This window comes from Camponotus vicinus, unplaced genomic scaffold (assembly GCF_025532165.1).
Source record: "Camponotus vicinus isolate PSW18456_S1 unplaced genomic scaffold, iyCamVici1.0 SCAF_1, whole genome shotgun sequence".
Lineage (NCBI taxonomy): Eukaryota > Metazoa > Arthropoda > Insecta > Hymenoptera > Formicidae > Camponotus > Camponotus vicinus.
This window is the reverse complement of record NW_028141945.1, coordinates 35,356,196-35,371,746: the sequence shown is the minus strand read 5'-3', so window position 1 is coordinate 35,371,746 and position 15,551 is coordinate 35,356,196.

Genomic DNA, 15,551 nt, shown 5'->3' with positions numbered 1-15,551 from the left:
CTAACATAACGCGACTAACGGAACTCGCGGACGCAGACCGGAAAAGAGTTGCACCGCACTTCAGGATGCCGACGCGTGCCATATCGCTCGACTTGTCCCGTATGTCCATATACGAAGATCTACGGAGTTCAACATTGCCTACAACGATCCTTTGCCGACGAGAATTCTCAGATCCTCGTACGGAACAGAGCCGAGAATGGGCAAGGACTTTTCGTTCTCGCTCGGCACGCGTGTCATGTCTAAAGTTGCATACAGAGTATCCCGGAAGCATCGCCGTATCGTTTAATCTTTACATCGTTTAGTTGATTTATTTAATTTGCAATAATTAAATTTGAAAAATCTATAATCTTAAGCAATATATATTTAAATCAAATAATTTATATCCTGAAAATCTCTTTAATTGTACGATAAAGTAATAAGTGTTATAAGTGGAAGAATCTTATGTAAAGTTTGAAAAATAAAAATGGAGCTTTTTTTATTCCATTCGTGATTAACAACGTTTTAAATCTCAAATTTGGCTCGCTAAAAAATTCCTCAACCCTCTACAGTCACGCGGAAACAACTCATGAAAAATTCAGATCTCTCCTCGTTTCTTTCTCTAACAAATAGACGAGCGAAGCCAAAAGGATTAAGTGCATCTCATCAAGCGGTCGGTCCGGTTCGTCGAACCGAATCGCAACGATCGGCGCACAATGACTCTAACGAGCCGCTGTAAAGGCCCTGCCGATGTCTTCTCTTTCTCTCTCTCTCTCTCTCTCTCTCTCTCTCTCTCTCTCTCTTTCCCTCTCCCTCTCTATCTCTTTTTTTTCGGTAGAGATTCGGAATGAAGCCGAACACGCGAGAGAGAGGTTAATGCACCCTCCAGAAGATACCCCAAAATGGAACGCCGCGTAGGATGACGCCCTTGCGGACGCCTACGCGATCCTGTCGCGACCGTCCAGGACCAAGTTAGCGAGCTGGCAAGCACCTGAATGGCTACGTTGAATTTCTAAGAAAAAATGGACATAATCTCTCTCGCATTCTTCATCGCAAAAGGGATGGCCTTGTTAGTCGACGCGCTGAGATTTATCGACTTATCGTTTGTTACGAGAAGGAACCAGCTCGTCTCTCACACGCTGAATAGATATCCGCTCTTGTGACAGCGGGTGATAATGTATAGCCGGATGCTGTTGAAAGTCGACCCAAGACGTGGAAGATAAGGATCCAAAGGATTCGTTTTGTCCTTTTGTGAGTCTCGCACAGCCGCGTCTAAGCGAATAGAGAGTTGAAATGTAGTTGACCTTCGTTAAAATTTCGACGGCTTCTATCCGCGGAAGTTTTCTTTGTTGATTATTTTTTTCGGTTATTATTTACTTCTCTCCATTATTCAAATTTCAAGAATGGCCTTGAGGAGATTTATTGCAAAGCATAGAATAAATAAATAATAATAAGAAAAAGATTGTTATAAAATTGTGGTAGATACGTTAATTTTTTAACAATGAAAATTAAATGATCACTCGATTCATCAAGAGCTTTTAATATTTATGTCATTCAATATTATGAGTTATAATATTTAAATTTTTTTTTGCTTTTTTATTTTGATCAATATTATTTTCAATACCTATGTGCATTGGCTATTTAATTTTCACTATCTATGTGCAGTGGCTTGAATTCATTGCTTCGCCTTCGTCAGAAAGCCAGCAGGCTGTTGTGTCGAATAAGGTCGCTCACCTCTGGACAACCTCGGAAAGAAGGGACTGGCCCTCGCGGTCGGAGATCTCGCTTAGACCTTTTGGCCCGGTCCGAGTTCTTATCTTAACTAATGAATCTAACAATAAGATACGGGGTGCGCTACGAATATCGACGAGCAAAAAAAGAGCAAGGTGCGAGAAGTGCGATGACCGAAGAATAACAGCCGAAAGCTAGAATTTCACCTTGTCGAGAGCGCAAATTAGACGCTCGACCGACAGAAATAACTAACGATCATCTCAAGAAAGAGAAATCTGACAGACAGCGGTCTGCCATACATCTTGCTACTTGACAGCTCGTCCAAGAAAATTAAAAAGTTCGCGATAAGACTGATTGCCAATTAATCTCCGGTATAATTAGAAATTATAGGCATTGCTCCAAATTAGGTATCTCCATATACCATGTTTAATAATCACGCCAAATATTTATACAATCGCGTAATTATTCTCGCGTCAACGTGATTCGTTTCGCATCGTCAACCTAGAAAATTGTTAGACCGACTACACTCCCAGGAAGGACAACATAGCGCACACGAAGTTTGTGCATCACGTTCAGGTCACTGGTGTACGAGAAGACCGTTATGAGTCAGTATGAGCCCAGGGGGAAGGCATTATGCATAGCTGCGGGCGTAATCCTGACTTCCAAGAAACGATCGCTCATTGATCCCGGGTCTCCCTCCTGTTTCGACGACACAGGTCACGTCTGCATAACGGTCCCCCGCAAAAGACACGTGCCTCTAAACCGCGCTCGCCGACTAATCAACCTGACGCCGACTGGTGGAAACCGCTATTGTGATCGAACGATTTTCTCGCGATTGATGCGACTGTCTTACGGTAACTCCTTTCTCAACAGAATCCGCGAAATAAGAAACAAATTGATTAGATTATTTTTATCGGTCGTCTTATCGAAGAATATAATCCTTGCTTGTATTGAGATGGATCCGATATAGCAAGATTTATGGTATCTCGCCAATTTTATTCGAAACAGCGTCTTGCGAGTTAAGCGAATCTTCCGATGAAGAAAACTAGAATTTATCGTTACAAGACGACACATCGATGTCTTTAGTATTTTTTTATCTGCAACAGAAGAAATGAATGCATCCTCGGAAAAACTCGTACTCCTTGACACGCGAGAGTGTGTCTCAATCCGCAGGTTTTCTCGTCGCGATCATCGTTTAACGTATAGTCGGTCAAGGAATATAATCACCGCAACGGCACGCGGTGGCTTGTTCGTCGTGTAATTTATGAACGCCAGCAATAAAGTAATGTAATCTTAATAGTCCGCCGTTACCTCATGAATCATCAAATCTCCGAGTTTATTGACGCGAGCGCAATTACGTTGCGCCAAACGCTTGCGAAATCGCGCGGAGGAGAACTTTAATTAGACTATCAACGCTCGTACGCCCGTATAATGTCTCTCTCGTTGAAATAAACTTTCTCTGTTCCATGCGGTCTACGGCTACTAGACTACTCGATTTTAGCGCTCGTTAAAATTTTGCATAATGCGCTACTGACCGGCTGTCGTCATAGAGAGAGTCCGTCTCACCGATATATACAATCGCGTATCGAAGGCAACGGTATTCCATGCTTTTCCCATCGTTCCTCGTACGTACAGCTCGAACAGACTTCTGACGGCGACTATGCTAGGAATGATGTATAACGTGTCACGACATAATGGGTCCTCTGTGCGTCTCTATCCGAGCAGCGCGAAACGATTCATTACTCGTCAATCGCGACAATAATACACTCGAAGAATGCAAATGAAATCAAAATAAAGTGTACATGCTTTAATATTAATAATTTTTATACTTAAAGGTTGCATACAAAAATTATTTTTATTAATCGGACAATATCTTTTTATGGATCAAATATCTAAAGAGATGAATAATTTATATAGATTAGGAAAATATTAATTATTTAAAATTATATTTGTTATGAATATTATAATTACTTAAAGAATTTATGAAATTGTTATTAATTAAAAACTTGAATCTACTTTACGATATAATAATAGATTATTGCTGGCAAGATATTAATGCTAACGAGTTCGCGTATGATAGTTTGTAAATTGGAATACGGATGTGAATTCTAACGGCACGTGCGTCCCGCCTATCGAACCCGCAAAAGTGTTCGATTCTGCGGTTACAGATTACGTTCCTGCAATTTAACATTGATTTGTACGCAAATGGGAGAAAAGGAAAAGACGGAGCATGGGAATTTCTATTGAGAGTCCCTCTAGAGCGGAATTGATGCGTGTATGATGTACGCGATCCGCGAAATCACCATCAAGTTACAGTTACTTGCTGCCTGCTGAAGCAGGCGTCGCCAATTGATACCATGCGATTATGTTAGCGATCGCTCGACAATCTGGAAACCCGTGAATCGCGTCGGTTTACACAATGTGCTCTTCTTGTCGAATTCCAACGTAACCGGTGAGTCGTGAGCGAGCGAATGTCTGACAAAGAATGTCTTGTAAAGAGCAAGAAAGAGAAAAGAAGAAGCAAAAGGAATTTACATTCATTATGTATCACAATGGACTTTCTCGAGAAAGAAATTTGACTATCGTATAATTAAAAATGTTACGTAATTAATAAGGAAAGTAATTTTCGAAGAAAATAGATTTTGCGAAAATGTCAAAATGCAAGTCGTTCCAATGATAAATCGCACGATTCAATCACATCGATACTCAGTTTCAGCTATATGTGCATGGATGCTGCAATAGTTACTGAGATGAAACGCACTCTCTAAAAGTGAATCAGTGTATTATCACTGTAATCAGTGCTGTACTTATAACTGCTTGTAATCAGTGAGTATTTACTGTTCTTCAGTGATAATACACTGATTCACGCTAGTGAAAGTAGTATATTATCACTGAAAAACAGTAAATATTAACTGATTACAAGCAGTTATAAGTACAACATTGATTACAGTGATAATACACTGATTCACTTTTAGAGAGCACGTACGAAACAGTTAAAAGATAAACTTTACTCGATATTTTGATTCGCATCTGATTATATTGCACCACTATTATATCTCGTTCGTTCGGTATTAAATATTTAGGGCCATTACATAAATAATAACTTTATTTTCCAGGTGGTATTGCGTTCGAGGTATTCGCGCGTAAAAGTCATCACAGTCGGTGGCTTTGCCGTCGATGCGTGAGAAAGGCTGGTTTCTCTTATTAGAATTTTGCCATTTGCCATTGCGGTCTATGATTTCTGTCGTTATCGCGAATCGATCACGAGCGATAGTTATTTAAGAAGTAGAGCGGACGCGCAGAAACGTAGATGTTGATTACGGTTATCCGGGAATAACGATGCGCGTTTATGATGGGAATATCCCTGAATATTGCTATACGCACTATTATGATGGTCCGATCGCGTATCGTGTCGCTACTTCCTCGACTAAAATGTTGTCTTTTTTTCCTAAACGATTCGTCAAATACACAATAGAAATATTAAAGAAATATATTTTTTAAAAATAATAATATTTATTTATAATAATTTCTTTATTAATAACTGATTTCATTTGTAAGCGAAATTTCTTTGTAACGATTGAATCTTAACGTACGATTAAAGATACCTTTTCAGCTATACGAGCCTGCATAAATGTGACTCAAAATGAAAGAAATTTTTTACATGCGACGCGAAATTCGCCTCGTTTCTCTCGTTTCTCAACCGAGCGGCATCATTAGCCGAGACAATCCACCGTCCGATTTCCTCTTCTCGTTTACGGGCCGAAGAGGAGAAGATACTCCCGAGTTTGGACGTTCGCGCGACGCCCCATCCCCCGTCAAGTCCCGGCCTTACTATACCGGGCGAGAGGCGACGACGGCGGCGCGGTCGCGCGGTTACCTGGTACTTTGTTCTCGGTTCCCGGTACGTCTTACCCGCGATCCTCTACATACTGGCTCCCCTCTCGTCCCCCACCTTCCCGCGTCCGCAGCGACGGCGGCTGCCGCATCCGGAGCGATGGGGATACCGAACGAACGGCGAGTTCGACGACCCGAACGGTGGGTCCGAGCTCGCTCGCGCACCGCCCGATACGACGCGTTATTCGAATGCGGATCTCGGCTCGGGCGAGGCTCGTCGCGGACCGACCGACACAGCCGTTATCCATCTTGCCGCGGGATTCCGCGATTCGTTAACATTCCTCCGAATCGGTCCTTTCGCCGACGCGAGCCTTCGCGATGGGGACCGGCTGGCTGCACGTGGCCACAGCTCCTGTGGCAGACAGGACGTTACCCCGTCGACTGCAGATGGTCGTTCGTTTCGACGGATAAGAAGCTATTCGACATATATGTTTGAATGCATATAGAAAGAGAATATTTTTCTCGTACAAAGCTTCTCGCCACTTTGGTTTTCATTTTTGGGAATATATTAATATTTCATTTATTAAATAAAAAAAATTTATATATATATTTCTCTTGGTATATTATTTATATTATAAAAAAATAATAATGTATATTAATATGTAAATTAATACAATATTAATGTGACCTAATGTAATTTAATGTAATAATTAACATATTTATATTTTTAAGAGAAAATGACAATTATTGACATTTTTGCAGCATCTAACATCATTCTTTTACAGGTCTAATTTTAATTGAAATTATTGATTAATGATTTTTATTTAAAAGCCGAATTCCATTTATTTTCAAGATTAAAGAGATTGCTCGATGCAGAGTATCGACTGAAAACTATTTTCAGATACTTCGTACCTGTCTTTAGCAATACTCTTCTACAAAGTGTTGTCGTACGCGTGTTTTGCGTTAACTTTTTCAATCGACTGCGTAAATTTACCACGGAGGAGACGATCGAGCGCACATCGTCGCGATGAGAATATATACCATCGTTAGACGAGATACCACGATTCAAACCAACTGAAATCGACGTGTTCCAACGCACTCGGTGCATTTAACCTGCGCAAAAAAAAAGAACAAAAAAGACATTCTGTTTACTTAACTCACTACGCCCGAGTCTCGCCCATGCATGTGTTCTCTCTCATCCAAATCGAGATCGTTCGGTATCTCGGAATCCCAAGTACCTCGCGATTCGAGATCGTCGTGGAATATGTTTTGACATTAGACCTCGGAGAGGCTGATAAAAAGAAGAAAGATAAAACGAACGCGCGATCGGTACTCGCGAGTACTCGAAGAAGTCCGGCCTTTCGATTCTCGTTCGTGTCATCGTCGATTCGATCCGGCGGCGATCTAACAACCGCGCTGGTCGTTAAGCCTAAACTGTTTGCGTTCGATTAACTTGAGCGCATTCTTCTCCCCCATCCTCGTTCGTGGATCGCGGTAAACTGGTTCCGCCGAGGGTCGTAAGAGCACGAAAAGGGCGGCCTGGGGCCCGGATTCTATTACGCTCCGGTCTCGCGCAGGAGTGTTCGCGATGCTCGCATTAATGTGAAAAAGGACGATCCAGATTCACTTATTGCGGAGATATAATTTAGCAATGATTGCGCGCTCGGAGGCCGGCCACGCTTGGAACGAATTACTTTGCTCCCACTGCGATTTTTTTCCCTCGTAATTAAACGTGATTATGGAGGGTGTCTGCAAGAGATTTCTTTGTACCACAGATATATACTATAGCGAAAAGGATGGTGAGAAGAAAGAGCGATCGCTATTTATGATCTTTGAGTCATTATATAGATATTTATTCTATTTCTCTATCGAAACCGCTTCGCTGTTTCTTAATTATAATTTTAATTGCGAGACTAACGTTTTAATTGAATCATCTATTAATTATTATGACTTTTGATGATTCTTGATATTTTGTTACCGTTCCTTTTAAAAAAATATCAGTGATTTTCTTTTCCAAAGTTATAATTTGCGTATGAAGCTCTATAATCACAGCCTTTTTCGAATATATTTGGATAGACAAAATTTCTATCCATTACAAATCATTAGGAGGAATTATGGCGAGCGTCACGTTCCGATGCGTGTAATGACCATGTTGATCTCGAGACGTGCGAGTAAAAACCGACACACCGACACGACGCCTTAAGCATATATTTATGTCAGCATTAAGTTACCCTCCGAGAGAAAGAGAGAGAGTTTTGCCGCGGGTGCGTGTTATGCTTGGCCATTGCACGCGGTGCGTGCACGCAGGATTCGTGCGGGAGGGTAAAAGCAGCGGTTAAAGTAATTGTGGTAGGTGCGTGGTCATGAAGTCCTGGTTTCATGAAATTGTCGCGTCCATCGAATAAACTCGGTAATTGGTGAATCATAGATGCGCTAAAAGGAAAAGAAGAAGAAGAGAAATTCTTGGCAATAAAAATCTTTTTCTGAAAATGTGCCATTGATAAATGGCCGTCCGATATAGGTACACTCGCCATTAGACTCTTTTATTACAAGAACGCATCTATTGAGCAAACTAATGAGTAAAGGAAGTAGAATATGATACGAGATGTTGGTAGTTGGTATCAACTCCGTAAATGTTTAAAATAGATTCTTGAATAGAAAAGATTTTCAATTTTCGATTTTCATTGGAAACCATAAAAAAGAAATATATTTAATATATTAAATATATTTGTCATTTTAGTACAAAAATAAATTACTTGTGGATCTTTTTTACTTTACTTCTTTATTTTTACTTTCTTAGTTTTAATAAAAGAAATGCTAGATTATTAATTTGTTTTTAAGTTTTGGTTGTCAAGAGATTCTTGATAAAATGATCTTGTTCAAAAGTATCCCTCTCTCTCTTTCTGTGTCAACATTTTTCTAATTTATGTACTATGTAAGATATAACGCTGCGTATCTGAATTATGTTTTAAACAATTAGTTAGCTTCAGACATTGAGAATTCGCTTCTATTTTATTGTTTTCATGGCCGGGGTTGATCATTAAGAAGAAGGTAGGATGCAAAAATCGCTCTTTTCCTAATGTCGACATTAAACGACCGCAATATTAATGTCTAAAATATGTTTTCTTTCTCGCGCTTCTAATGGTTGCCGCTCCTAAACTGAAGGAGCGCGAGGACTCGTATGTTTGTCCCGTCTGTGTAAAATAGAGTATCGATTTATTGGAAATACATAGAGCATATGTGAGTTCGTACTGTTCAATATCAAAAGTTATCGCCAAGCGATGCAGGTATCGTTGCAGACGATGAGAAAAATACCGTGATTCACCTTTAACCCTTTGAAGACTTCTGGCACATATGTGTATCACTTTGTATATATTGACTGATGTTAAAAATTCATATATAAAATGATATGTATAGCGATTCTTAAATAACGAAATATATTTAATAATAATTTCATTTGAACGCAAAAAATTAGTAATATGGTAATTAATAACAGTATAAAATTTTGAAAATATTAAATTTCTTTCATAAAATGATCTACTCGGAATATATACAAATACTCTTTCTTTTTCTCGCGTCGAAATAAGTTATCGCATCGGAAGGATGAAACACGTCTCTAGGAAGGATCGGGTGATATCTATTGAGTCATGTCCGACCCTTATTCGGCTCTCGTATCAGCTGGACGCTGTCACCGTGACAAAGCTGATAAATCGCCGGATCGGTGCGATAGAGAGGAAGCGCGCGGGGAGGAAGCGGCGGCGGCTAGCGAATTTCGCATGGGCGTGCTGATGCCATAAAGCTAAAATACGATGTTCCCGCGGTGGACACGTTAATTGCTACGTGGTACGGTTCGGATGAAAGGAGCGTTTGATAAATTGCGCTGTTAAGGCATCGTGTTCGAGTGCTCTCTCGCGCAACGTTATCCACGCGGCATTCCGCTACGCGTGTATTATATATCTTGCGCGTCTCGCAACTCGCTCGCCCCGATATTTTTTGGGCTTTGATAAATCATTCGTCGAGGAACCTCGATCCGAGGAACGGCGACTCCGCATCTACCGCAACACACGCGTTACGCAAGGATCGGCCTTGACGCGGCTTGTCAAGGCCGTTCTTCGTTTTCTATTTTAACGTTTTCACAAGAATATAAGAGAAAAGAAAGGGAGTAAATTTTTGTTTTATTTTGTTATAATTTTAGACGGCAAAAATAAATGTATATATTATAATTTATAAAAATATTTAAACAATGCATAAGTAGAACATATTAATTTTGTTCTCTTCTTTGAATCTTCATTATTCTTTCTTATGTTTTCAGAATTATTCAGGAAGATCTGTATTTTCTTTTAATATATTCAGAAATTATAATTAGAAAGAGCTGTACAAACGAATCGAAATTAAAAAACCAATTAAAATCATTCATTATCCCAAATATTTGTTGAATATATATTGACATTTTTTTCCGTCATTCTTCCAATTTCTTTCGGTCGAGGAAAAGAACTTCGACTAATTGAGAATTCTTATACGATCATGGTAGTTAAGTGCATACTGGCAATACGGCAGACGATGTTGTGTGGCCGAGCATGCGTTGAATGCATAACATTTTTATCAGATCGGTAGGAACGTGCAGGCAGTCTGTGCACACGTGCAATCATGGAATATCCCAAACCCGAACGGAAGGATTCAAGGTCACGTGCACGAAGGAGTGCAAAGTCCGAGGCATTTTACACATTCTTATGCACTACATGGCCCTCATCCCCGACGTTAAATGTGGCTACCTGGATGTATGTTTTTTGTAGGCTCCCATGATTAGATAGGTGAAGTTCAAAACATATTATTCACTCGTCGTGAATTATCTATTTGTTAGTCAACGACGGGAAAACAGGGCGAAGGTATTAGCGTTGGGACCGAGTTGAAATCGTCGTCAAATATAATCGCAGATTCCTTCGAATACGATGTTTGCTTTCTAAATGCAAATCACCGTTTTTACTACTGTGAAATCGCGCACAATTTTATAATGTTATGTTATAAGGGACATAAATATAAAAAATAATTTGGCAGTCTAGGTCTTACATTATTTAATAATCGATGAGTATTAAATGTGTACATAGAAATTTTAATAAACGATGAATAATACCTAATAATCAAAGTTTTTACCTTCTCTTTATATATTTTGCGAAATGCGACTATTAAATCTTGCAACTCAACATTTTCTCCATTTCAGAATAAGAATATCTTTGAAATATTTCAAGGATTCAGAGTTACAATTTCGTAGTTGTCTCATCAATGCAGTGGCGTCATGATAGCACGGGTTATTAAATTTTCTGCATCGGTTAGCATTTCAGTTTTCACCTGCAATCTCCGCTAAAATCATGACGACGTGGCGAATGATGAGGTGAGAGGGCGGAAACTTGCGGTGGATGACGAAGACGTTGACGTACGGTGTTTACTCATTAATAAGATTCCTCACACAGGCGGTGGTTTGCCGACGACGACGAAACTGAGGTTAATAAGCATTGTGCGCTGTGATAGCAGCTTCAAGTATCCATCGGTTAAGGTCGTCGCGCGCCTCTTGGCATCAGCTTTACCGGCAAAATTCCGATATAATAGAGATGACCTATGATTTGTGCGATGACGTAACGACTTCCTAGACTTCTAATAAGCGTCTACGAGCGCGCCAAGAAACCCCACCAGTTAAATCGCCAGCGTCATCGACGCCATGCACACGACAGATGCGACGAGAGGCGTTGTCGAACTCACCTCAAGATTTTATCGACCAGTAAAGTGTATATTATATAAATTCAAGTACACACAGGTTTGAAGTAAAGATGAAAATAAGGAAAGTATTGCAAAAATAATCCAACAAAGACTCTCCGCGATAAACAATCTTTCTTTTAATATATGATGGCTTTCTTATATTTTATTTTGGGGAAAATATAAGATTTGTTCATCTTATGTATAATAGAGAATTATTGCTGAAAAAAAGAATATATTCTACGTTTATTGCTTTTTGGACGATTTTTAAGTAATTGGAATAAAAGATATCGAATCATTGGTATTGTTAACGATTGACTAGAAGCGGATCGAAATGCTGATGAAGACCACAACGTCGATCATAGAGTAATGAAGTATAATTGAACGCGGCGCGATTACTGTCTAACCGCCTTCACCTACGACCCTACGCGTTCTCGTAGGTCAGCGACTTCATCAACTTTCTTCGTCGACGAACATCTTGTCGAGAACTTTGCGAGCCAAATAGATTAAAGCTTGTTAAAGGACGTGTGTGCTCCATGCTAATAATAATCGAACATTTTCTCCTTACATTTTACCGCATATTGACGTTCGCATGCGGACCATTTCGCTCGTGATACGCGGGGTTATATTTAAATATGTATACCTATATTCATACATTTTTTCATGTTTGAGTATAGAATGTATATTGGCCGTCACTTTCCAGCGACAGCGAGTAATTATCGGCGGGGAAGCTCGTTCAGGACAAGGCCAACGATATACTTATTAAGGCATTTGTAAATGAACTATGGTATTCGGAATTCGCGGATCGGACAGTTTGCTCTTGAGTATGACCAAAGGAGTCTTACCGCCTCAATCAGTCCCGCCGGCCGTAACTGTATATTATCGAATAAATTGGACAAAGAATCGCCAACAAGATCGAATCTCGCCAAGTAGATCCTTACATGCGTCGCGCGCGTACAATTTGTCAGTGAAATATTGCAAATACCTGGATAAATGTTGGTGAGGGCATCGTCGCAAAAATATCAGAGTCTTACGATTGCCGACGTTAGAAGAGTGTATGTGAATGGCAGATAGTAATTATCTTATAAAGTTATAAAAGCCGCATCACTTAGGCTGCTGATTAAACCGAACTGCCGAGATATATCTGCGATTCTTTGCAACCAACATATCGATATCGGGTTAACAATATGCGGATAATGCACGAAATAAATGTCTTGCTCAGAAGATCATGGCCGCGCAATGTAATTTCTCTATTGAGATTATATTGGAATGAAAAATGATTAATTCATTGCTACCATTTCACATGTGATGATATAAATAATATAAATAAAAATTTATCATATATAAAAATATTTGTATATTATCTCTTTCAATACTCATTGTTTATTTATGTGTGTTATTTTTTCCTTCGATATTCTCTCAATATATAATAATGTTTTATTTATTTATTTAACTTCCTAGAAGTCAGTTCTTTGAAATGCAAAATTAAAAATTACGTTATAGAATATCTATATTTATACCTCTCCTTTAGAGGGGTTAGAGTAACACAATCTATATACATTTTTGTATTATATATGATATAACATATATGACAAAATAAATATATTTTATTAAAGCAATAAAATAAGAGAAAGATATTTTTAAACATTTTAATTAGAATTTTAGCTAAATTAAATCATGGATCTATCGATTTTATTGCAGAAGAATTAAAGCTAGTTTTTGAATTTAATATTGACACAGCTATTCTTTGAAGAATGAAATAATTATGATTGGTCAGCCTTAGAACCATGAATGTTATTATACCCGATTAAGGATGACGTGTAATTGTAATTATGTTAGTAGTAGATTTACAATAATTTTCGTTTAGTTGCACATTTCTCTTCCGACGGGTGTTCTCGCGTGTTCTAGCAAAACTGTGATCCGTTATGGCAATGCCAGCATTTACTGTTAAAGCGGAGCAAACTACTGGCAAAAACCCCAATTGATTACATCCGAGGATACTGCGAGAAATATCCCATTCCTCCCGGCTCATTTCTCGTATTCCCTCCATCTTTTTCCCGTCATGATGTATATCAGACTGTGGGTGCGCGTGTATCTCTACAGGATGTCCCACAACAAATGTCACCTTCTTTTCTCTTATCGTTATAAAAAGAAATTGTATTTGATATGTACTATAAATAAACTTTCTCTATATCTTTTTCCTAGTATTTTCTCGAATTTGAATATCTCTGGAATAAATTTTTTAAAGTTAAAATCTATTTTAAAATAAAGTATTATTGTATGTGCAATTTGCAATTTTAAAATTTAATTTTTCGAAATCTTGTTTTAACTCTTACGATAGCGCTTAATTAAAAAGTAATTATTCTCTCAATCAGGCTACAAGATTTCTCTTATTAAATTTACGGTACAACGATTTTGGGACATCCTGTATAGTACTGGATCTACCCATTTACAAGCACTCCCGGCAAGAACGTCGGGACTGTGTCTAATCGAAAAAGTTAATTGCCGGTTCGCCGCGAAGAGACTTAAACTTCGCCGAACGGCGATATTTAATAATGTTTCCTTGGCGCGCGCGCGCGCCCGCACAGAACGCCCCATACATCCGTTTTGGAGTTATGCGAGATCTCAGTTTAAGATTTTAACGGGCAATAATTTTTGAAAGTTATCGCGACGTCAAGACCTCGAAAACCGACCGACAGGGACAATAATTGATCCGCAACCATCAGAAAAAAAGCTTACGAAACCACCCCTATTCGAAATGATAAATTGCGCAGGATAAGCCGCCGATTATCCTTTATCGAATAACCAGATACTTTCAGCGAGGCAATAAATTTATTTTTTTAAATCAGCACGTTTGCGATACCATGATAACTTTGCCTTAAGTAATTCCGAACTCTGGCCATTCTCGCTATCCTTTTCTAAATTACTATTCAATTTATTATATAGACAGAGAAGAAAAGCATAATTAATCAGTGCAGTAAAGGAATGTTAATTGTTAAGCATCACCGAAGGGAGTAATTTTGAAGTATTTTTAAATACTTTTAATTGAATATATAAAATGCGCGTATGCGCTAATTTGTTAGATGAGTTTGATCCGAATTATAAAGATTCTTTCACTTGTTTTTTCTCAAAATATATTTTTTCTTTAAAAAAATATGAAATATAACGGCAGCAAGTTTTCAAAATTTTACTTTATTTCATGTTGTAACTGCATGCAAGATTAAGTCATAAAGTTAATTAATTGAGAAAATAGTTGATTTCCTAGAAAGCGTATGCACTCTATGGATATCGATGTGTAATGTATATATTAAATACTTCGTAAATGAATAAATACACACATGTAGTGTTAAATTATTTAAGAAACTTTCTATCGCATAATGATTGGCTATAAATTATTCGTTGCGAAAATATAGACGCATCTTACCTGGCTTCCTAGAAAGAGAAGTCATATTTTTTTTCCAAAATCCGCGTAATCGTTTATCATCAACCGAGACCTCGGATAGAAGGAAATTTTCGTCTTTAATCATGTCGAAGAAATTGTCACTTTTCGCGTTGTTTGCATTTTTAATCGACCACGCAATATTTATAGCAAATTGCTTAAGATTAAATATACAAGTCCTTTTAAGAAATAGCTCTACATTATTTATTCATTTATTTATAAATTGATGGTCGTCCTTGCGATGAATGCATTGTTCATTAATATAGATTCGCAGGCGCAACATTCCTCGTGGCCAAACACTATAATTATTCGATTGCTCGTTATACTAGCAGAACTTTTTCTCCAATCAACCCGCCTACGGGAAAGACCACAATTACATTGACGGAGCGCACCTTAATTGATAAACGAATCAGATTTATCGCGAGTCGACACGCATTTTAAAATAATACGCGTCAGAAAAAAAAACTGAAATCCAGATAATATAAATATTCGGGCGTGAAGCCAGCCATGTGTGTGTATGTGTGTGTGTTGAGCTACTGGCCGGGTATCGGTGATTAAAAGGAACACGCGGCAGGTGGCGATTATTATCGCCGATCCTTATCACGGATGTCTTTCAAGGGTCCGCGATTAATCGCCATTACATGATATTACACGCTCGCGAAACGAGTCGCGCCACCGATCGCGGAATTTGTGGATGTCAGCCGTCCGGATCGGCGCGCATAATAAACGCTCGGGCGCGTTCACGCGCAAGGCCGACCGTCGCGTCGCCCGTTAGGCTCGTTCGCACCTCGGGGGTATGTCCGCTCTGGATGAAATTGGCGCT